Below are 20,698 nucleotides of genomic sequence, written 5' to 3'. Positions count from 1 at the left end.
GTCTGATAAAGTTCACCAGCTTGCTCTGAAGCAAGCCCCTGAATGCTGCTCTTAATCCCCAGTGGTGATTTTGTTTACAGCCTCCTTTGTGTGACAGTATTTAAGGGACTTTGTGACACATAATCCAAGTAATTTATGAAGAATTAAAACCATACATGTACACATTGAAAACATTACTAGATTATGTGATGTTTAAACTACCAGTAGATTAATAACATTTTGCAGTAGTAAGCTTTTGAAGTCTAATATAAACCCAAGATAGTTTCATCTTTGTAAAAAGATCCAAAGGAAGATGCTGAACCATTGTCATTTACTTGTTCTGCAGCGCCATCTAGTGTTCATAGAGAAATACGCTTTTAAGCCTAGGCTTCCCCTGCCTTGCTGGCTGAGAATTATGTATCTAAGCAGATTCTCACCTGCCAGCCAGCATTGTTCAAAGATGCTTCCAATTTATATAGCCGTATATCAATTTTCACAGTGAAGGGCTATTTATTCTACTACCTAATGAGAAGAATCGGTATATGTAGCAATATTCATATGTGACATATTTTATCTCAAGGCTAGTATCTCCATTTCCCAATCAAATAGCCCAAAGGTGGTAAGACTTACTGGTTTACTTTAACATTTCTTGCCCTTACAACAAACATCTTTAAGTAGCAAAGCACTAATTCTCCTGAATATTATTGCAATATTTATTATATGGCATGCCATAGTGATAATGTCCTATTGGGTTCAGGGCTGGATTCATATAACTTCTGCAACAGATTCTTCACCACTAGAGAAAAAGCCACAACACACCAGCCGGGCCCCAACATTCAGAGCTTTGCTACCGTAAGTGGTTCCTGGACCAAAAGCTTAGACAGCCCTTGGCAGGTGTTAGGTTGTGGGGTCTCCTTACCCCACCCTGCCTACCAGGTCAAACTTCTCACTTAAGATACCAGTGATTCAGATTATATTAAACCTTGGGAAGAGCTATTCTAGAAATTTCTTCCCCTCATGCTCATTGAACATCAGTCAACCAAGACTAAGTACTTTCATTGCAATTTTGGATTTACAGTATTTTATTCTTGGAGAAAGTTACATAACTGCCCTGTCTGACTCATGGCTTATTTTGTTGTAACATGGTGGTTGCCAAGATCCACACCAGCAACTGAACAAAGCATGTAGAACCCTTTTCTGTCTGTCTGTCTGTCTGTCTGTCTGTCTGTCTGTCGACTTCATCTCTGCAGAATCAGGAAGCTGAGAAATTTCAGGGCATGCAATCACTAAGAAAAACACTGTAAGTCTGCTGTGATAGAATCACAATCTGAACTCACAGTAGAAGGTGAGGCCTAAGTCCTCACATCTGAAGTGCAAAGGAGCACTTGGGGCGTATGGTATTAGAACGGGAGACTTCAAAGCATGGGTTTCCTTGGGTCTTAATTTTATCTTGCTCTCCTCTCTTCCACCTTTAATCTACCAAGTTTACTATGATAATCAAAATATTCACAGCCATTTGTTTCTTTATTAGCTAATGCTCAATTGGTTCATAATTTAATACCATTCCACATTTAGTCTAATTTCCTAAGACAGTTAATCATCTAACGATTCCAGATAACAGGACAGACTTCAAAGTGCAAGGCAATCCCTTTACAGACTGGGACCAGTTTAGAGAGTATTTGACATGAACAATTATGACAACCCAGGTTCTCACATATTACAAAATTCTTTCCTTTTCCAAAAATTGGCCTAGTACACATTTCAAGTTAAGACTCCAATATAGTGTTAGTTCTTTTAAAACCTTCAAAAATTATGATAAATGGATTGTCTCCATAGTCCTGAGAATTACCTTTGCAATTAGCACACAGTTCCACAAGCTAGGTGGATCCCATTATCTCTGTGGTTCTAATTATCCCGGGGCTTAGAGAAAGCAGAAATGATTTGACTCAAGGCTGGCCGTGGAATCTGCTGGTGAAGGTGTACGGCAACACACACTGAAGCAGGACTTAGACTTTCTAACTGCAGATCATGTGCTAACCCATCTTTGGCTTGTCTTCCACGTCCGTTGAGGAAGCCTGGTTCACAGTTACCAGCTAGGACTGCTTCACAGCCCAGCGTCCCTTGTCTTCTGCGTGGATCCTCCCTGCCTTTGCTTTTAGTGTAAGCCCTGCAACACCCACTTGTTCAGCTGGGGTGGGAGGAACTCTGTGCCTCCCACTATGGCAAACGTCTTCTCTGCATAATTCGTGTTATTGGCACAGGCACTTCCGGCCAGGGCATCAGATGTCTTCACGGTTTATTTCATTGCCTCTCTCATTCCTCTAGTTTTATAGGGCAGATATTACAGAGTGTTAAGAATCCTGGGTTATGACTTAGGCTAAAACATTATGAACGCTAATTTGAGAAATAATTCTTCAATACGTAAAACTTAGTAGCTTTTGTTCTTATAAGAAATGCTACATTTGAGATTTGATGTTTGCCACAGGCCCCTAGGCAGCCAGTTCTGAGGTTCTGACGTCTGCATTCTGAAGGTTTTTCTGGGGCTGAGGAATGAGCATCTTTCAGAGTCCCAAAGCCAGATCAAGCCTACAGTGGAACTGGATCCTAGAGCAGCTACAGTGGAGACCGGAAGTGTCTCCTTCCAGCTTTGTACCATCTCCAGGGGAGCAGCGGCTGGGTATGGAGAGCTCCCAGGGAAGATGTGGTCCTGGATTAGGCAATTGAAGATCATCCCAGGAGGGCTCAACTGCTGAGCAGCCGGCTCCGAAAGGCTCCGAGCAGACATCTAGTCAGTGAGAAGCGTAAATGCATTTGCATTTCCGACAAGTACATTCTCTGTTACTATTATTATTAAAAGGGGGCTGTACCAGGAAATAAAACAGGGTCTTTAGCTATGGAACTTAATTCAGAAGAGGGAGTGGGACTGCAAACTGATCTCTGTGATGCAAATGGCAGGTCCTGGCTGGGCTGAGAGGCCTGTGTAGAACGCAGGAGAATGTGGCAGTGATTTGGCAGGGAGAAGGATGGCAGCCAGGCTCTCTGAACCAACTGTCTCCTGCAGCTGTGAGACGCACACAGCCTGGTTGCCAAATGCTGGGCTCTTTTGTACTTGGGCCGAATTCAGTTTACTCCTATGGCAACTTGGGAGTCAGCCTTCAAGAATATTGGTCTGGCCTGCCACCATCTCCATCTCTTAGCAACGGGAGAGATAGAAATTACCAGCTGGGTAATTTGATACTGAGAATCTGAAGGTCATGAAAATGGGATATAATGGCTGTTTGTGTTGAAGGGGGGGGGAGGAAGGGAAAAAATGATGTAATCCTAATGTGTAGAAATGTTTGGAATGCCACAGAGATTACAGAGGAAAATCCAGTTCAAACTGCACTCTGTCTCACCCTGAGTGATTAAAGTTGGGCCAAGGCACTCCTTCAAACGCTCATATTTTTGCTCAAATATAAAATACCTTGGGGTTTTGGAGCTGCAGTGTAAGAAAGTAGTTTACCCTGCGTTCATTTTCTCTGAGGCTGACTTACAGCTTTTTCACACGACGTTTTGCAAGAATGATTTCAGAGTAACAAAGATGACAGGTTAGGATTACATCGCTCTGACTTTCGTAGGCACTGGGTACAGGACCAGGGGTGAGGGTGGTGGAGGGGTGGGATGAGGGTTGGATCTTAGACACAACAAGATCTGCTTCCTGGAGGTTCTCGCTGTCTCCAGGGCACACCCCCCCCCCCCGACACACACACCCACTCATAAAAGATCTGCATGGCGCGAAACTAGAAAAGGGAAAGTAGAAACTAAAGGAAATTCTTGATAACAAGTTGTTGTCCTTTGTCCCTGGGCCCAGGGTGGAGGCCATCTAGTTTTCAAACCGGAAAAGCCAGAAAAATGTAATGTTTGTTCCTGGAATGAGTCAAGTTGGCATAACCTAGTGACAATTCCAAAGCAGAGAGAGGAACAGGGAAGAAGGGCGTGATGGTTCCTACTGCTCTCTGCCTTCCTCTAGATTCATGATCCAGGTGTTTCCCAGCTGTTTAGTAAACCTGTCTCGACAAGATGCATTTGAAGGGGTGTGAATTCAGCACAGAGAACTGGAAATCCAGTGTTTTGCATGACGGGTTAGCTGACTGGTATTGTTCTGGGGATAGCTTGTGCACCTACTGCACATGAGGCTTTCCTGCTGGCACAGAGGAAACAGGCAGAACGCCCTGGTTGCCTTGTCTTGGATACTGGTTGGACCTTCGGGCACAGTCTTACACAATTGGATCGTCGATCTCATGCAGACAAGAGGGGAGCTCTATCTTATCCATCAGTGCTAAAATGGTTTAATTTCCCCCATATGAAGCAGTTTAGCGATACAGCTTCAACAAGGTCAAGTAAAAACACTCACCACCACCAACAACAAAAAAATCTTTTTATACATCCACCATTTTGTATCCCCAGCCCTCCAATGACCACATCATCCAACTTAAAACAGATGAATTACATGAAATCGCTGTTTTTGTAGGTCAGAGACAGCTACACGCTGGTTAACCCATGTGTATAAACAAATAAGTCCTCTGATATGAAAACACTGCCCTACGAATACTTCCATTAGGATTGTCCGAGAAGCGAAGGTTTCATGGTAAACAGAGCGAGGGATTGTTTTGCAATCAAACTAAATCCAAGGTGTGTCTACCTTCTGGCGCACAGACAAAAGAAACAAGAGTGTCATCTTGCCAAACACAAGCATATCTGCCATCCTTGGTAGATTACGCAGAGGTCGCTGACTCTTGCCTTTATTTTTAAACTTCTCTTTGATGGTCTACATCCCCTGTTTTTCAAAATGGTTCTGATTCTGAATCTGCTGTGTAGAATGGGAAATGCACCAATTGCGGCAGCAACAGCAGCGCAGGTGAAAGCCTTAACCTTTTGTTCATTTGGACGAGAGGTATACACTTGATAATTCTCACAGACCTGTGACAGCCATTCTCAATTGTCTCCTTTTGTTTGAGACACAGGAAGTATTCGTCTCTCACATTTCTGTCTGGATTTGAAGACACAAAACTACAGCTGAAGAGCGCGTTACAAAGGAGAGGGCAGCACGGCGTAGCGTTTTACTCTTGACTTTGCCTATGACTTTGTTTTTTTTTTTTTTCCTTTTCCAAATGATCATTTTATTTGAACAGATACATAAAAATGATACCAATTTAAAAAAACTACTAAAACATGCATCAACCACAAAAGCACTTACTCTGACTGGAGGAAAATGAGAGTGGCTATTTTCAAAATAGCAATAAACACAAAGAACCAACGTATACAAATCATGACAGCATACATCTCATTCTTGACAAAAATAGGTTGTTCTAGCACGAAGGCTTTGTTCCAGCTCCTCCTGTACATTCACCACGAATCCGTTTGCATGTTGACTCAAAGGCACTCAGTTCAGAGGTTAGAAAGTCCTGAGCTTAAGTAGGAAACAAGATTCCCAACTAAAATTTGAACATAAATTCCAACGATCAGAGAACACGAAATGTTTGAAAATGCAGTATTCTACATAAATAACTCATAACAGAGAACACAGAAAGTCAGACAAGACCGCACACATAAGGCGAAGGAATATCCTCAGAATCAAACCGATTTCCCTTATTCAAGTTTATTTCAAGTCCTAAAGCTGATTGTTGTTGTCATTTAAAATTGCAGGAAAGTTAAAGTTTAAAAAATATGAAAAATGCCCGAATTTAGATTAAAAACAAAAACAAAACTGAAACAGAAACAGTTCCTAAGCCTAGTCTCCCAAACCACGAGAAGGATCTGATGGGAAGCGGCGAGACTGGAAGGTCTCAGACTCAGTAGAAGTCTCAACAAGCGACTGAAAACCTAAAAGACGGTGTTAAGGGCACCAGCTGAAAGAGCATTTATAACTGACCATTCAAGCTATGCCCTTAGCATTCTCTTAACAAAAAAGAACAAATTTACAGATGAAAAGGAGAAGCTCACTTACATCGGGCAGGTAATTCAAGCTCAAAATTCAATCTATATTTTGTTGCAAAGAAATGAGAAATTTATCGAAAGCAATTTTCTACTGCTACTAAATTAAAGCGAGAGTTGATATCCTTTTAACATACAACGTTTGACAGGTACTGCCTTAGTTTACAGTATGTTTTCACATGTGCATAGAGACGTGATGCAGGTGAGGACATCCCCTGCAGCGTCCATGAAGTCCATAAGGGCCCAGCACTGTTAGTCACCTTGGACGTGAATGCAGGAGGCTGTGACGTTAAAGCTGCCCTTGACAGTTTTCAGAGTGCTCCTCTTCCCACGGAGTGCTTCCTTCAGTTTCCTGGGTTTTCCGGGTGACGGTGACTTTCAGTTCTTTTTTCTGGTGATATGTACAGAAAGTTACAGCAGATATACAAAGGGAAGACCAGAAGCCTGCTGTCCAAGTTCATCACCACTTGCTCCTGATCTTTTTCAAGTGTCAGTATTTGGTAGCCAGTTGCTCGACTGCATATGAGTTTTCCACTACTGTCAAAAGAAGCCAATCGCAATCTAAATGCTATGCTCCTTCGAGGCTGTAAGCTGACAGATCCACTGCATGGCTGATTCAGTGTATTCCGTTTGAAAATGATGTACCGATTGGTGTATGTCACAAGGAGGTCAAAGCCGAAATTAAAACCTGTCCACCGCCAGCAGTATTCACCATCTTTGGCAAGCTTCCTGCCACACCTCATGCTGTTTCCCTCAAGCTCTTCTTTATTGATTTCCTGAGGTCCCACTTCACTGTCTTGTTCAGCCCGGAGCATAGCCAGCCACTGCTGTTTATACACTGAGGACAGCCAATCTGAAGGTACCAGAGAATCCTGCTCAATGATCCTTGCAGAAGCCAGATCACTGATAATGTACTGTAGCCTTAAATGTCTGAACACGGACGCAAATGGTTTTCCCTGCTCAGTTTCAAGGAAAGTCGTCCCTTCAAAGTCTATTAAGAAAGTTTTAATTAAACAGCATTCTTGTCCAATGTGCTGTTTTGCTAAATGTTTCTATGGACACACACACACACAAACAACAAACACACACACAGTCTGCTAGAATGCAAGTAAGCTACTTCCAAGGTTTTCAAGACTCTTATAAATCTAAGATGTGGCCAGGCGGTGGTGGCGCACGCCTTTAATCCCAGCACTCGGGAGGCAGAGGCAGGCGGATCTCTGTGAGTTCGAAGTCAGACTGATCTACAAGAGCTAGTTCCAGGACAGACTCCAAAGCTACAGAGAAACCCTGTCTCGAAAAAAACAACAACAACAAAAAACCAAATAAATCTAAGATGTGGAAAACCTTAGTGAAACTTTGAAAAAATCTCTCAAATTAATTTTGGTACTAATTAGGCCCTTGAGGTGAGACCTCAGCTATGTTTTTTTTTTTTTTTTTTTTTTTTTTTTTTTTTTTTTTTTTTTTTACAGGATAGCATGGAAAGATGGGTGTAATTGAGGAAGTGACTCACAAGAGTCAGTCTCTCTCTCTCTCTCTCTCTCTCTCTCTCTCTCTCTCTCTCTTTCTCATATTCCTTCCCAAGGAAGTCAGCAGGACATGTGAGGTGTTCACATGATGACCAGGGACAGCTATCCATCCTTCTAACTCACACCAGCGACAGATACTACATGCAGCTGTGAGCTGCTGCTGCTGGGAACTGAACCCACATCCTCTACAAGAGCAGTACACACTCTAACTACTGAGCTGCGTCCAGCCCCAGGAAGGGCTGCTCACACACCCAGCAGTGCACGTCACATACCACCTCTGCATCTCCTTTCAGTCAGTGATGCACAGAAGCAGGAAACAGGCCCATAAGGAATCACTGCCTGAGAGATGGGGCATAGGTTACCAGGGGAAATCTAATGTGGCCAAACAAACAAGTTTAACTCCCAAGCTGAACCGGTGACAAACAGGAGAACAATAGTTCTGGGGTAGAATATGGTGACAGGCCAGGAGCCTTTCCTGCTGTGACTAAGAGACTGAAACAGGAATCTGCTCAGCTGTTTTTCAGCTCTAAAACCAAGTCTGTAGGCAAAAGCCAAGGCCTGATTTTAAGAAGTATCACTAAAAGAAAAAAAAGGGGGGGAATCCTTAATAAAAATTTCAATATACCTTTTTTCCACTTTGAAAACCAGACATCGGTTTCTGTCAAAAGCTGCTAAAAATATGGAACGCTTCACGAATTTGCGTGTCACCCTTGCGCAGGGCCGTGCTAATCTCTGTATCGTTCCAATTTTAGTATATGTGCTGCCGAAGCGAGCACTGCCTATGACTTTGTAAGAGTCACAGTAAACCTTTACTCGGCATTTATCACAGAGCAAGTGCCCGGGCTGCACTAGAGCGAGTGGTTGGTTCATTCTCCACGATGTGGGTGCTGGTTCGAACTCCCTAACAAATAGAGCATCTGAGGAGTGGTTCTCCCTTGGAACCAAGGTAGTTAACGTTAACTGAACTTCAGAACGCCCTCAGAGTCTGTTTCCTTAATAACTGCTGTGTTCGGCCTTCCTATCGACTGCATTTGACCAGGCGTCCCTTTGCTTATCGTGTCTAGTGAATGTATTTGGGGTCAGTTCTTGTGTTGAAGGTGGCATTGGGGCCAGGTGTTTTGCAGGACCCGTGATGGGGCCTATTGACAGTTCGCCGAAGAGCAGGGAGAAGCAGCAGCTCATGACCTTTGAGGTGCAGGAGACAGGACTGCTGTTTGTGGCCGGCCCACTTCTCGGCCCTCTTAGTCTCAGTCTGCTGGGCAGACCTGCAGGCACAAGTCACAGTCTTTCTTAAAAATAAAATTTAGTGTGTGTGTGGTGTGTGTCCCTGTGCATGTGGTGTGTGTGTGTGTGTTTGTGTGTGTGTTTGTGTGCGTGTTTGTATGTTTGTGGTGTGTGTTGTATGCTGTATGTAGTATGTAGATAAGTGCATCTGTGTGCACGTTCTTGGAAGTCAAAGGATGCCTGTCTTCTAGTGTCTTCCTGATTTCAGACAGGAGCTCTTACTGAACCTGAAGCTGATCAACGAGCCCCAGAAATCCTCCTGTTTCCATGTCCCCAGTCCCCAGCCCTGAGGCTATCAATATATAATAGCCCATGTCTGATTTTATGGGGGCTGGGTATCTGAAATTCAATATCTCTCTTATACAGCAAGCACTTTTATCCATGAGCCATTTCCAGTCCCTGATCTCTCTCTCTTTTACTTTTAAAAATATTTATTCTTTTTTATTTTAGAAGTGTTGCACCTGCATGTATGTGTGTGCCCTGTGTGTGTGCCTGGTACCACCGGAAACAAGAGGAGGATGATGCTTGATCCCCTGGGACTAGAGTTACAGATGGTTGTAAGCCACCATGTGGGTGCTGCAAACTAAACCCAGGTCCCCTGCAAGAGCAGCATGTGCTCCAAACCATTGCACCATCTCTCCATCACCCTTCATCTCTTTCTAACATCTGTACAATTGTTTTATGCTCACAATGACAAACAATGCTTACACTTTATAAGAATTTGATACTGTGCATTTCCTGCTTTTATGCAGAAATGTATGTATGGTATAACATCCTTCAATACATTTCTATGATGTATTTTCACTGCTTTTTGACTTTGTGGTTAAAAAAAAAACTGATGAAAATTCTGACCTCGTATGTTTGCTGTTCCCATAGCAACCTTACAGAGGATTATCTTCACCAGATTATCTCCTGGGAAGGAGAGTGGCTGGCTAGAAGTGCTTCCTTGGGGGTTGAGAGGCAGGAGAGAGATGCACAGGGTCTTTTATTCAGGTGCCTTCAAAGCCACACTACACAGACAAGAAAAAACGGCAAAGGAAAGGCTAGAAAATGTCTAAGTGACTTCCCTCGTATGATTGACTCTTGAGGGTGTATTGGCTTGACAAGCAATCCAAATACTGACTGCTAGCCTGATTTCCCACACATACACTTTGATCTTACTGCATTCTGCCTTCTTCAGATGAAGATTAAGACCCTTATATCGGGGGCTCCAAGCTGAAGATCTTTCTAAATCGCCAGAGTTAAAGATAAGAGATAAAACCCCGTCAGTGGAGGTGCATGACGATGAAAACCACGAGCGGCATTTATGGTTCTCACAAGAAGTGGCTGAGGCTGGAGGACTGAGGCTGAGCTCTGAGTCAGTGTGGCTTCCTTATGGATATGGATGCCCACCTGACAAACTCTTAACGCCACAGTTCCCAGACAAGTGTTGTATCACAAGCCTGAGAAAATGCCGTCCTCCTCACTGCACTAGAGTTAGCCAGATCTTTTCAAGCAGTTTTTTTTTGTTTTTTTTTTGTTTTTTTTTTTTTTTATAGATGTTGCTACAACTGAGAAGCATCATAGAGCAGTAGTTAGAGGCATTGAATCTTAGGGTATGTAATGTATGTATTATGTATATGATGGAACTTATAGACTGAATCTCTCTATATAATGTTCATATATCTAAAACGAGTTCATATTTACATATATGAACTATACATCTAAAATCCACATATATAACAAGTCCTTACACACGGGGGGGGGGGCGGGGATTGCTAGAATGTTTATTAGAATAGCTTACAGGTTGTGGTCCAGCTCATCCAACGTTGGTGACCCATGAATAGAAGGTCCAACAGTTCAGCTGCTCAGTCCTCAAGGATATCTAAGCTGGTCTTCAGCACATGTTGCAATCATGAAGAAGTAGAAGTGATAGACTTGCTAGCAAGAGTGGGAACAAGTAGGCAAAGGGAGTGAGTGTTGTTTATTGTTGGTGCAGTAGCTGCCCCTGAATCTACTGCTCTTCCCGCTACTGACTGTGGCCCTATAATCCCTGTCCTGCTGCTGCTCAGGCTGAGGTCAGGCAGGATCCTGCTTCCTACAAGAAACACCTCTGCCTCTGATGCCAAATGCAGTTTTTAACTGAATCTCTATCATTCTTTTGACCAATAGAAACTTGGGAGTCAGATACTAGGGTGAAAACCTGCTATCTCACAGAGGGCAAGAGGTGGGACCTTCTTTCTTAGCCAGTGACCCAGAAAGAGAGTTTCCTTCTTCCACGTCCTTTACCTAGGCTGCCAGCAGAAGGTGTGGCCCAGGATAAAGTTGAATCTTCCCACCTCAGAAGAGCTAGATTAAAGGTGTAGTTTCCCATCTCAAAGATCCATATTAGGAGCGGGTCTTCCCACTTCAAATGATTTAGTTAAGAAAAAGCTCCTTCACAGGTGTGCCCAGTCATTTGGGTTTTAGTGAATCGCAGATGTGGTCAAGCTGACAACCAGGAATAGCCATCACAGGCAAGATGGCTTGGTCAGGGAAGTGCCTGCGGTACAAGCATGGGACCTGAGTTAGCGACTCTAGCACCCTTTGAGCTGCTGTAGGCACAGTGTCTCTAGTTCCAGCACCGGAGACACTAAAGCTCATCAGGCAGCCAGTCCACCTGAATTAATGAACCCCAAATTCCCTGAGACATCCTGTCTCAACACGACAGATAGGGAGGGATTGGAAAAGGCGGTCAATCTCAACCTCTGTCTCTGTCTCTCTGTCTCTCTCTCTCTCTCACACACACACACTCACATACATCACTAGTATTGCTTCCTCCTCATAACAAGAATAATACATATTCCTCTAAAATCATGAGAAACATCATCTGTGACCCACTAGCACTATCTTGCCATTTTGGTGAATTTCCAGTATACTAGTTCTCATTTATATGCATGAAATTTGAGTTGGATCCCATCACAGTTTTAGGCATTATTTCTCAAACTTAATGTTATAGTCTGAGCTTCCCCCCCCCCTTGTAAATGGACCCACGAATGGGCCATGAATCCTTCTCATGATTCTTGTGCTTATGAAGTCTCTGGGAAGCCTATGATGGAGTTCTGTCATGGTCTACATATCAATCCTGAATATCTGAGAGTGGAGCCATAATTAGAACTGTCACCTAAGAGGACCACAAGATTCCTGTCTTCTCAGTTGTGGAAGAAGGTGCCACATAGGAGTGAGAGAGTGTGCCCTCAACATACACCGTGTCTAATAGTGTCTTGTTTTCCCAGCCTCTTGAACTGTGAGAAATACATTTGGTTGTGTATGGATGACCCAGTTTATGAATGACAGCCCAAGTGAAGACGTATGCTTTGAGACTGGTACCAAGAAATGGGCGTGTTGCTATAGCAACTGAGAATGTGAAAAAGGGGTTGGAACTGAGCCATGACTAGAGACTGGAACCGTTCTGTGGTGTGGGTAGAAAAGCCAAGTCCCCTTTGTAGACTGTCGGGGTGGTCCTGGCGACAGCTGAAGGAGAGGAGGAGGTAGTGGAGGAAGCCTCACACTTGCCAAAGAACACCTAGGTGGCTTGGCATAGAGTAGTGGTGGCGTGTGGGTGGTACAGGCCATCTTACTGAAATTTGAGAAATAAACGAGAAAGACGCCCCCGGGCAACAGAGGAAAGGCCAGCGATGCGGTTCTTGGCCAAATTGCATCTCTGTCCTGGCATTCTGTGGAAGGTAGAAAATGTGAGTAATGAACTCAGAGCCGTCTAAACCATGCAGGAAGAGCCTGCTTAGCGAAATGCTGGAAAAAGAACCTATTTCAGGCATTAATAATAAAAAGGAAAGTACAACTTAAAAATTTGAACTGGGGAACAATAAGAAGACCTATTTGGGGATTACAGGGCTGGTGAAGTGGTCATTTGATGAGGAAGTTAGTATGGATGGCTTTTTAAAGAGATGCCAGATGATACCCATTAGGGCAGCTGGGTAGCAGCCATCTAACCCAGGATCTGTAACTTCCAAAACAGAGAGAAATGCATTTCTGCCATTTACAAGGTACTGAGCAATGGCGTTTTGCTACAGTAACCCACCCAGAGAGTCTCTGTCGCCTTTACCGTCCTCATACTGGAGTCGAGATGGCTTGAGTCCTTTGAGGCAGGATGAGGATCGGTGATACACCTTGAACTGCGAGGGGATAATAGAGTGTTTCTGTAAATGAAAGGGAGCTGGGCTTTGGGCTTACATCTCTTAAAGTTTTGCTTTGGAGGTGTGTGATAAAATTTGTAGTCTGTTTTTTTTCATTTATTTCTAGAGATTTATTTGTCCATTTTATGGATACGAGTGTTTGGCCAGTATGTTTGTGTGCCTGGTGCTTCTGGGGGCCAACAGAAGCCTCTGGATCCCCTAACTGGAGTTGCAGACAGTTGTGAGCCACCATGTGGTACCGGGAATCAAACCCAGACCTGTCAGAAGGGCAGGTGGTGATGCTGTCTTAGCCACTCAGCCCTAGCTCCATCCTCGCTAATTGGTTTTCCAAGTTGAACAAATAATAAGGAGCTTCTTGGGCGAGGGAGAAACAGGGGTGCTGTGTCAGCTCTCTAAGGAGACACAGCATGTTATCCTTTGGAGAAGACTGGAAAATCGGTGCTCCAAATAAGAGAAAGGAGTTCATAGCTTATGTAAACAGTAGATTCTCCTGCATGGTCTCTTGCACTCATGAAAGATCTGTGGTTAGCCCCGAAGACATGACCAACGCAGCAGCATAGTCACCGGTTTGCCTTCTTCAGCATCCGAGCCTAGTCGTGGTGAAGGTGTGCCCATTCATGGTCACACTGTCTAGTGTGTTTCTTCCCGTGGTTTGGAAACATTGGTGTAAAGTGACTCACACAGCTATCTTGAGAGAAGAAAGCCATTTTGCGATTTAGTACTAATCCAAGCGGAGCCAAGAGGTTTGTAGATGCCGGAGATTTTTAAAAGTGTTTTTTTCTTTTCTTATCATTAGTTTGAATTTAGATTGCACTGGAATAGACAGGTTTGGGTATTTAAATAGCTAGAGGACAACTCCCAGCGACTGAGCTTATCTGCTGATCTCCGTCAGCTCAGGTTGGTCCTCCTTACTCTCCCCCATCTCCCAATACCATCCACACAGGCCTGAAAATGCTTCCGGCCAGAAAGGCGTCTGTGTGGTTTCTTCAGTTGCTTCAGTGCAGGGAATTATGCATAAGTGAAGGTCCATCTCTGATAAAGGTGTCTTAAAATATGCTGTATTTCTTTATGATATAAAGATTGTAAAATTAATAGACAACATTTTTTCTCTATTCTGTAGTGAGAACTTCTTTTTTTAAAAAAATTATTAATTTATTATGTATGCAATGTTCTGTCTGTGTGTATGCCTGCAGGCCAGAAGAGGGCACCAGACCTCATTACAGGTGGTTGTGAGCTACCATGTGGTTGCTGGGAATTGAACTCAGGACCTCTGGAAGAGCAGGCAATGCTCTTAACCACTGAGCCATCTCTCCAGCCCCCTGTAGTGAGAACTTCTATTGAGCATTTAATGTATAGTCATTTGGTCTTTTGGTCTCTGTCCGCATTCTTACTGATACAACTTTTAAGGATGCGCATTGCTATCCCATGACCAACTGTCTGCCATCACAAAATACTTTGGAGTCTCCATGAAAAGATTGAGCTTTTATGTTCAACTGTGTATTCTGATTGGTTGATGATTAGATAACAAGTTCAAGGAATCAGAATTCTTAAGGAGACAAGCAGAATGGTAAGTATTTGGAAAGATGCCTTGCCCATTTCTCCTAACACACAGTTCCCTCTCCAGGGGCAAATCTAACTGTCAGTCTTCCTCGAGAGAGAACACAGCTAGCATCAGTGAAGGCATCTGTGCCCCTCGGCACAGAAGCAAGCTGCAGCAGGCTGAGCCTACAGGAGGAGCAAGCTTCCTAATTATTGGGAATATTGTCCTCTTGCAGCCATTGTCCCCACTAAAGTGCCTCTAGCTACTGACTCTGCTCCTCCAACTTCTGATGATCTTGCCGAATCTCAGTGTTCATGCTGTACCAAAAGACACATCGTCTTAGAGGGCTGTAGCATTCTTCAGTCCATCTGGTTTTGTGCTTAAGAAAATTATAGTTATATAAGATATATGTATCTTTGTGTATCTGGCTTCTTTTGCTCAAATGTTTATGGCTTACAAAGTTTATGCTTTCCCTCCTGAACATAATGAGGGCATGTGATTAATCATTTTTTTTCAAATATAAAGCCAACTTTGTTTTCCAGAATCAATCTATCTAATTTGTGTATATGTGAGTGTGCTTGTGTGTGTGCTTTTATGTGTGCAAGTGTGTATGTGTACACACACACATACATGAACTAAGCTGTCCTTAGTGTGGTAGTTGGTGTCTAGTAAGCTAATCTGCCATAACGGAAGTAAAACTAAAAACAAAAACAAAACAAAAAAAACCCACCACAGTGACAAGCTGTCCGACTGTTAGAACGCCATAGAACTGTCAGACAATAAGTATCGCTTACTGTCCGTGCCTCTGGGAGGAGCAAATGACCTCAAATCCTATGGTCCGTCTTGCTGGAGCGCCCCTAGAAAGCATCCTTCCCTAATTGCTTCGTGCCGCCCACCAAATCCTTCCTTCTGGGGTCACCCAGTTACTCATGACGGGAAATGAGGAATTCTCTTCACAACTTCTCTCTTTTCCCACATCAGACCCTGTCAGTTCCTGAATCATGCCTTTTGTCGTTGCCTGCTTGGCTTTTATTTTATTTTACTTTATTTTTTTAAATAAGTTTGTTCACTTAGTTTCAGCCCCACTGATTTTGCTTGGGTCATAACTGCATTGAAGAGACTCCCACTCCTCCTCTCTAAACAAGGAAAGGTCCTTCTGAAATATGAGTCTGGCCTGAGTCTTTAGCGCCTTGTTTAAGCCCATCAACAGCTCTCTGGAACTCACTGGATAGAGCTGTGTCTATTGTACACATCCTTTTGTGGCACGTTCTGTAGCCTGACAATTTGTGCTGTGGGTATTAAGAGATCTCTCTTTGCTCTGGGGCTGCCTCTTTTTGACTTGTGACTCTAGGAAAGAGTGACCTTTTTAGATTTATTTCCTCTATAATAAGAGGAAGTTGAGTCAGAATATTTCCGGTTCCAGGGACTTTGGGATTCTGAACCATTGCCTTAAAACATATTGTGTATCCTTGTAAGAGCTAGGTTGTGTTCTAGTGACAGAGTGATCTTGATCTGGTTGATTTCTGTTGCTGTGCTAAAACACTCTGATCAAAAGTAGCTTAAGGAGGGAAGGGGCTTATTTACACTCACAATTCAGATTAAGGTTCTGCATTGTGCCAAGTCAGGGCAGGAGCTCCAAGTCAGGTATTCTTGCTGTTCCATGCAGCTTTATCCAACCAAGGAGCCCATTCTGCAGCCCACAAGTAGATAGGAGCCAACGTCTACTCTGCCAGAACTCAGAACTGCCTGCTGGAAGGGGGCTGCTCTCTCTCCTTTCTGATGTACCACTTCTTTTGAGTGCTTTCCTACCAGCCCACGTGGCTCTCTCTTACTCTTTATGAGAGTGACACACTGTCGCTTTGCTACTTTGTCACTAAGTGGGCAGCTTAGCTTTTGGAACTTGATCCAGATTTCTCTATTACCTGGCATCCCTGCCTTCTGAGTGAGGTGGTGCGGTTTCTGCTTCCTGTTCTTGGGTCTCAGCAGGTAGCCTTGCTCTCCAGAACTGCTCAGCTTCTTATCTTGCTCATCTCTAAGACAAGGTGCTTTTCATTTTCAAAATTCTGAGGCCTGGATATAGAGCTCATAGATGAATACAGTGAGCATTGTACTTATTACTTTATATTTAAATAAACACATATGTTTTATATTGAATGGTAGCCAAGAAATTGAATTCTCTTAAAATGGAATTTTCTTATAAAGATCTTGAAAGTAATAGGCTTGTATTTAACATCACCAAGCACCCGCTTTTAAACAGATGCACGTGGGCATGTGCACACGCACACACACACAGACACACAGACACAGACACAAATACACACACACACACAAACACACTCTGAGCATTCGTAACTTGAACTGTTAAAATATAAACTATTCAAAAACCTGAAACTTTTTGAGTGCCAATATTTTCTCAGAAGTGAAATATTCAACACCTGATCTCATGAGTTGTTTGCAATAAAAACACAGGTACGATAAAAATAACATATATGATTACCTTTAAGCTATGTACACAGATGTTCAGGAAACATAGATAAATCTTGTGTTTAAATTTGTGTCCCTTCCCTAAGATATCTTATTATGCACATATAAATATTCTAAAATCCCAAAGACTCTGCAAACTAACCAACTTTTAGTTTTGGATAATGAAAACTCAATCTACATAAATAGTTTGGGTATGGAAGACTTAGAGAAAATTATATTTGGATGCTTCTTAGATTCCAGAAGGAATATGTAACTTTTCAACTCTGCAGAGCCTTTTCCAGATTGATGTTAATATTTGGCTCTGGTTAGAAAAATCTCTGTCTTGACTTTGCCATCTTTTTTTTTCCTTTTGAGCTGGCAAGAGCTGACAGCTATTTAAAAAAAAATTAAAAATAGTACATGTCCTTTTTGCTCCTGCCAGGGTGCTAAGTGTCTGTGACCATAGAGCTGAAGTTCTGAAGTTGTAAGCTCTCTCTCTCTCTCTCTCTCTCTCTCTCTCTCTCTCTCTCTCTCCCCCCCTCTCTCCCCTCTCCCTCTCTCTCCACCTCTCTCTCCCCATTCCTCTTTCTCCTCCCTCTCCCCCTCTCTCCCCTCTCCTCTTTTCTCCCTCTCCCTTCCCTTCTCCTCTCCTCTCTTCTTTCTCTCTCAGTCTCTTCCTCCCCCCCTCTTCTCCCCCCTCTCCTCTCTCCCCCTCTTCCTTTCTCTATCCACTCCCTCTCTCACCCTTTCTCTCATCATTAGTTTGAATTTAGCTCACACTGTGATAGAAGGCTTTGGAATTTAAACACTAGAGGAACATATTCCCAGCGACTGAGCTCAATACACTCAGTCAGCTCAGGTTGGTCCTCCTTATTCCCCCCTATCATCCCCCAATGCCATCCGCACAGGCCTGGATGACTTCTGTCCAGGAAGGATCTATGTGGTTTTTTTAGTTGTTACAGTGCAGGGAATTATGCATATTTAAGGGTCCATCTATGATAAAGGTATCTTAAAATATGCTATATTTCTTTCTGATAGAAACATTGAAAAAAATCATGTCAAGCAACAATTTTTCCACATTCTGTAATGAGAACTTTTATTAACCATTTAGTGTACAGTCATATAGATAGGAGGTATAGAGACCATTGAGATGTGAGATAATTTGCCACAAACTTGCTATCAAGTAGAGGGGAAGTGATAAAAAATTAGTGATTAAGATATGTTCTAGCTGTCTAGATACCTTTACTCCTTTTAGAGAAAATGTTTTCCTTTTTTCTTATTTTTGAAAGATTTTCGAATAATTCAGAAGTTAAAGGGTCACTCTTAGCTGTGGCCTTCCACGTTATGAAATGGCTTTGACCTATCGGCCTTATGGGTGGCCAGGAAGACACAAATGGAAGAATTTCAGCCTGTGGGACACAAGAGCAACTTGGAGGGAAAGTGGCTCTGTCAGGAGGGAGCAAGATGAAGAAGACTTTGGGGTTGGGGTCGGTGGAATCTTATCGTCACACCTGAGAGATGATAGACAGCCAGTCTGGATGGGTAACCTGGGAATAGGCTCTAAGTGAGTGGCATTTGTACTAAAGCTTTGTTATGCCCTGGGCTTATTTGCTTCTGTCAAAGATATTCTTTGAATTGATAATGTATTTTATAACATACTCTATGTGGCATCTGTTGGCCACCTCAGGACTACTGGTCACCCTGAACTAATAGCAGGTTAGATGGATTTTACTCTTTAACTCCAAAGTAGGCTTGTTTCCCAGAGGTTCTGTAGCACGCTAGAGTTCATCCCCAGCAAACATATGTTATCACCTTCTAGGGACCCAGCGCCACTTTAATGAATCCCTGCAAAAACCAACTGGACATAGCCAGTGCCAGCTAGAGTTGTCTGTTCCGAGTATGGGCTACGAGGAGAAGACACCATTGAGATCAGCACAGAACCTGGGCTCACAGACTAGGCATTCTGGCAGGCAGGGAGAGGTAACTGTTGGGGTAACCTGGGAGAACAGGAGCTAGGGAGAGGATGTTCTCTTTTGGGGGGCAGGTACTGGGATGAATGGGGACCAGCTGTTGTTTAAGCTTCTGTGACAAGGAGGCTGACTGATCCTCAGCAGATCTCCACTCAGGGGAATTCTCACTTCTGCTTCCTCCTCGGAAGCAGTCCCTCTCTCCTGGAGTCTGGTGTTTGAGGAAGCTGGAAGCGTCGCTGCCAGGGACAGGCACCGGTAAGGGGGCACCGGTAAGGGGGTTCCACTGTCTTTTACTTATTTCCTTTCCTCAGATACACATTTAGAAGCCATCATCCTAGCCAGTAGGTGGGGTAGTTTATTACAAATACCTTGCCGAGGAACTGTCAAAATACAGCAGCTGATTCTCCTAATTGTGGAACTTTTTATTTCTGGCTGTTTCTGGAGGGAGTGGGTGATCTTGAGAAGGTTCTGGATGGTGTCTTTGTCCTGAGACTCCTGTGCAGCAGAGCCCTCTGTGAGGGATATTGCCAACCAAAGTTTAAAACCATTTCCTCAAACAGCTGTCCAAGACACGCACATGGTTCTCCCGGATTCCGGGCTCTGACAGTGCAGGCTGTTCACAAACCTGTGACTGCTGTCTGCCTGTGGGTATTTAGAGATGTGGATTATCTTCCTGCTTGTCCTGGACTGAAAACGGCGCTCACTGGCGTGCAGAAGACACGAAGCACAACGGCAAACTTCTCAAATGAGCTTCTAGTGTAACCAGGCAACCGACACACTAGACAGCTTTTGCCATTGGCCTGCATTCTCAGGGAACTTAGGTCAGTACCTAAAATAACCCTGCTCATAGTGAGGGGCACATGTAGAAAGAAATTCCAGTTTGCAGTCTGGGAGCCGAGCGACCGAGCATTTGAAGCCTCACTGTCATTCCACTGCACTTCAAGCCTCTCGTTAGGCCTGCAGCTCTTGATGTGTTCAAGGAAGGAAGGAAAGTCGCGTGTGTGTGTTAGATTCTTGTGAAAACTGGCTAACCAGTGCCAGATAGTTGAAAACTGAACCGACTTGAGTTACAAGATCCGGGCTTTCTCTGTGTTGCGTCCAGTCTGTTGGATGGTGGCATAATTGACAGAAGTGGATGGCTTGGCCAAGGGACATGGAACCACAGTAGCCTGGTTAGGACACAGCCATGCTCGGGACCTCTTCATTCAGGTAGGCCGTTGGTTATGGGGAACTCTTTATAATGGCAGAGGTCATTAAACCAAGCAGTAGCACTGGAGTCTCTTCTCTCTCTCTCTCTCTCTCTCTCTCTCTCTCTCTCTCTCTCTCTCTCTCACACACACACACACACACACACACACACACAGGCATTGGTGGGCTTTGTGTTCCACTGCCTAGCTTAGGCAATGTGCTGAAAAAAAGTCTTCATAGTGTTAAGTATATTCAGATTCTAGAAGGTAAGGGAAGCTTGTGATAAATCCTTCTGAAGGCCAACCATCCTCCCTCCTGTTGCATTTCCCTTATTCGAGTTACAAAAGATGGGGGTTGACATGTGTGAGAGCAACGGGAAAGTCTTCGTCCTCTCCATTTCAGAGCAAATGGCTTTTCTATCTCAAGAATAAGTGGTCCACGTTATATTTCCAGACTGGTTGAAAATAAGCACCGTGCTTTCCCTACTGTTTGTCCTGCAGTGTAGCATACAACCTGGTCTGCTTGCCCTGTGCTGAGCTGCCTCCTAAAGTCAGGTTTGCTCTAACTCCTGAGGATGTGTCATGAAAACACGTATATAAA

General features: G+C 43.7%; 1 protein-coding gene and 1 non-coding gene across 4 annotated transcripts in view; one reads left to right on the top strand and one right to left on the bottom strand.

Annotated features, from left to right (window-relative positions):
* The window catches only part of Akap6 (A-kinase anchoring protein 6), a 390,732-nt gene that overhangs the window by 106,654 nt on the left and 263,380 nt on the right, over positions 1 to 20,698 (top strand). The gene's annotated exons all lie outside the window — the stretch shown is intronic.
* Positions 8,152 to 8,254, bottom strand: LOC130883260 (U6 spliceosomal RNA). Its single transcript, XR_009057946.1, has one exon. It is a non-coding gene; the product is annotated as a U6 spliceosomal RNA (small nuclear RNA).

Source organism: Chionomys nivalis, chromosome 10 (genome assembly GCF_950005125.1).
Source record: "Chionomys nivalis chromosome 10, mChiNiv1.1, whole genome shotgun sequence".
NCBI lineage: Eukaryota > Metazoa > Chordata > Mammalia > Rodentia > Cricetidae > Chionomys > Chionomys nivalis.
Note: the sequence above shows the minus strand (reverse complement) of the source record. Positions and strands in the feature narration are given on the sequence as shown.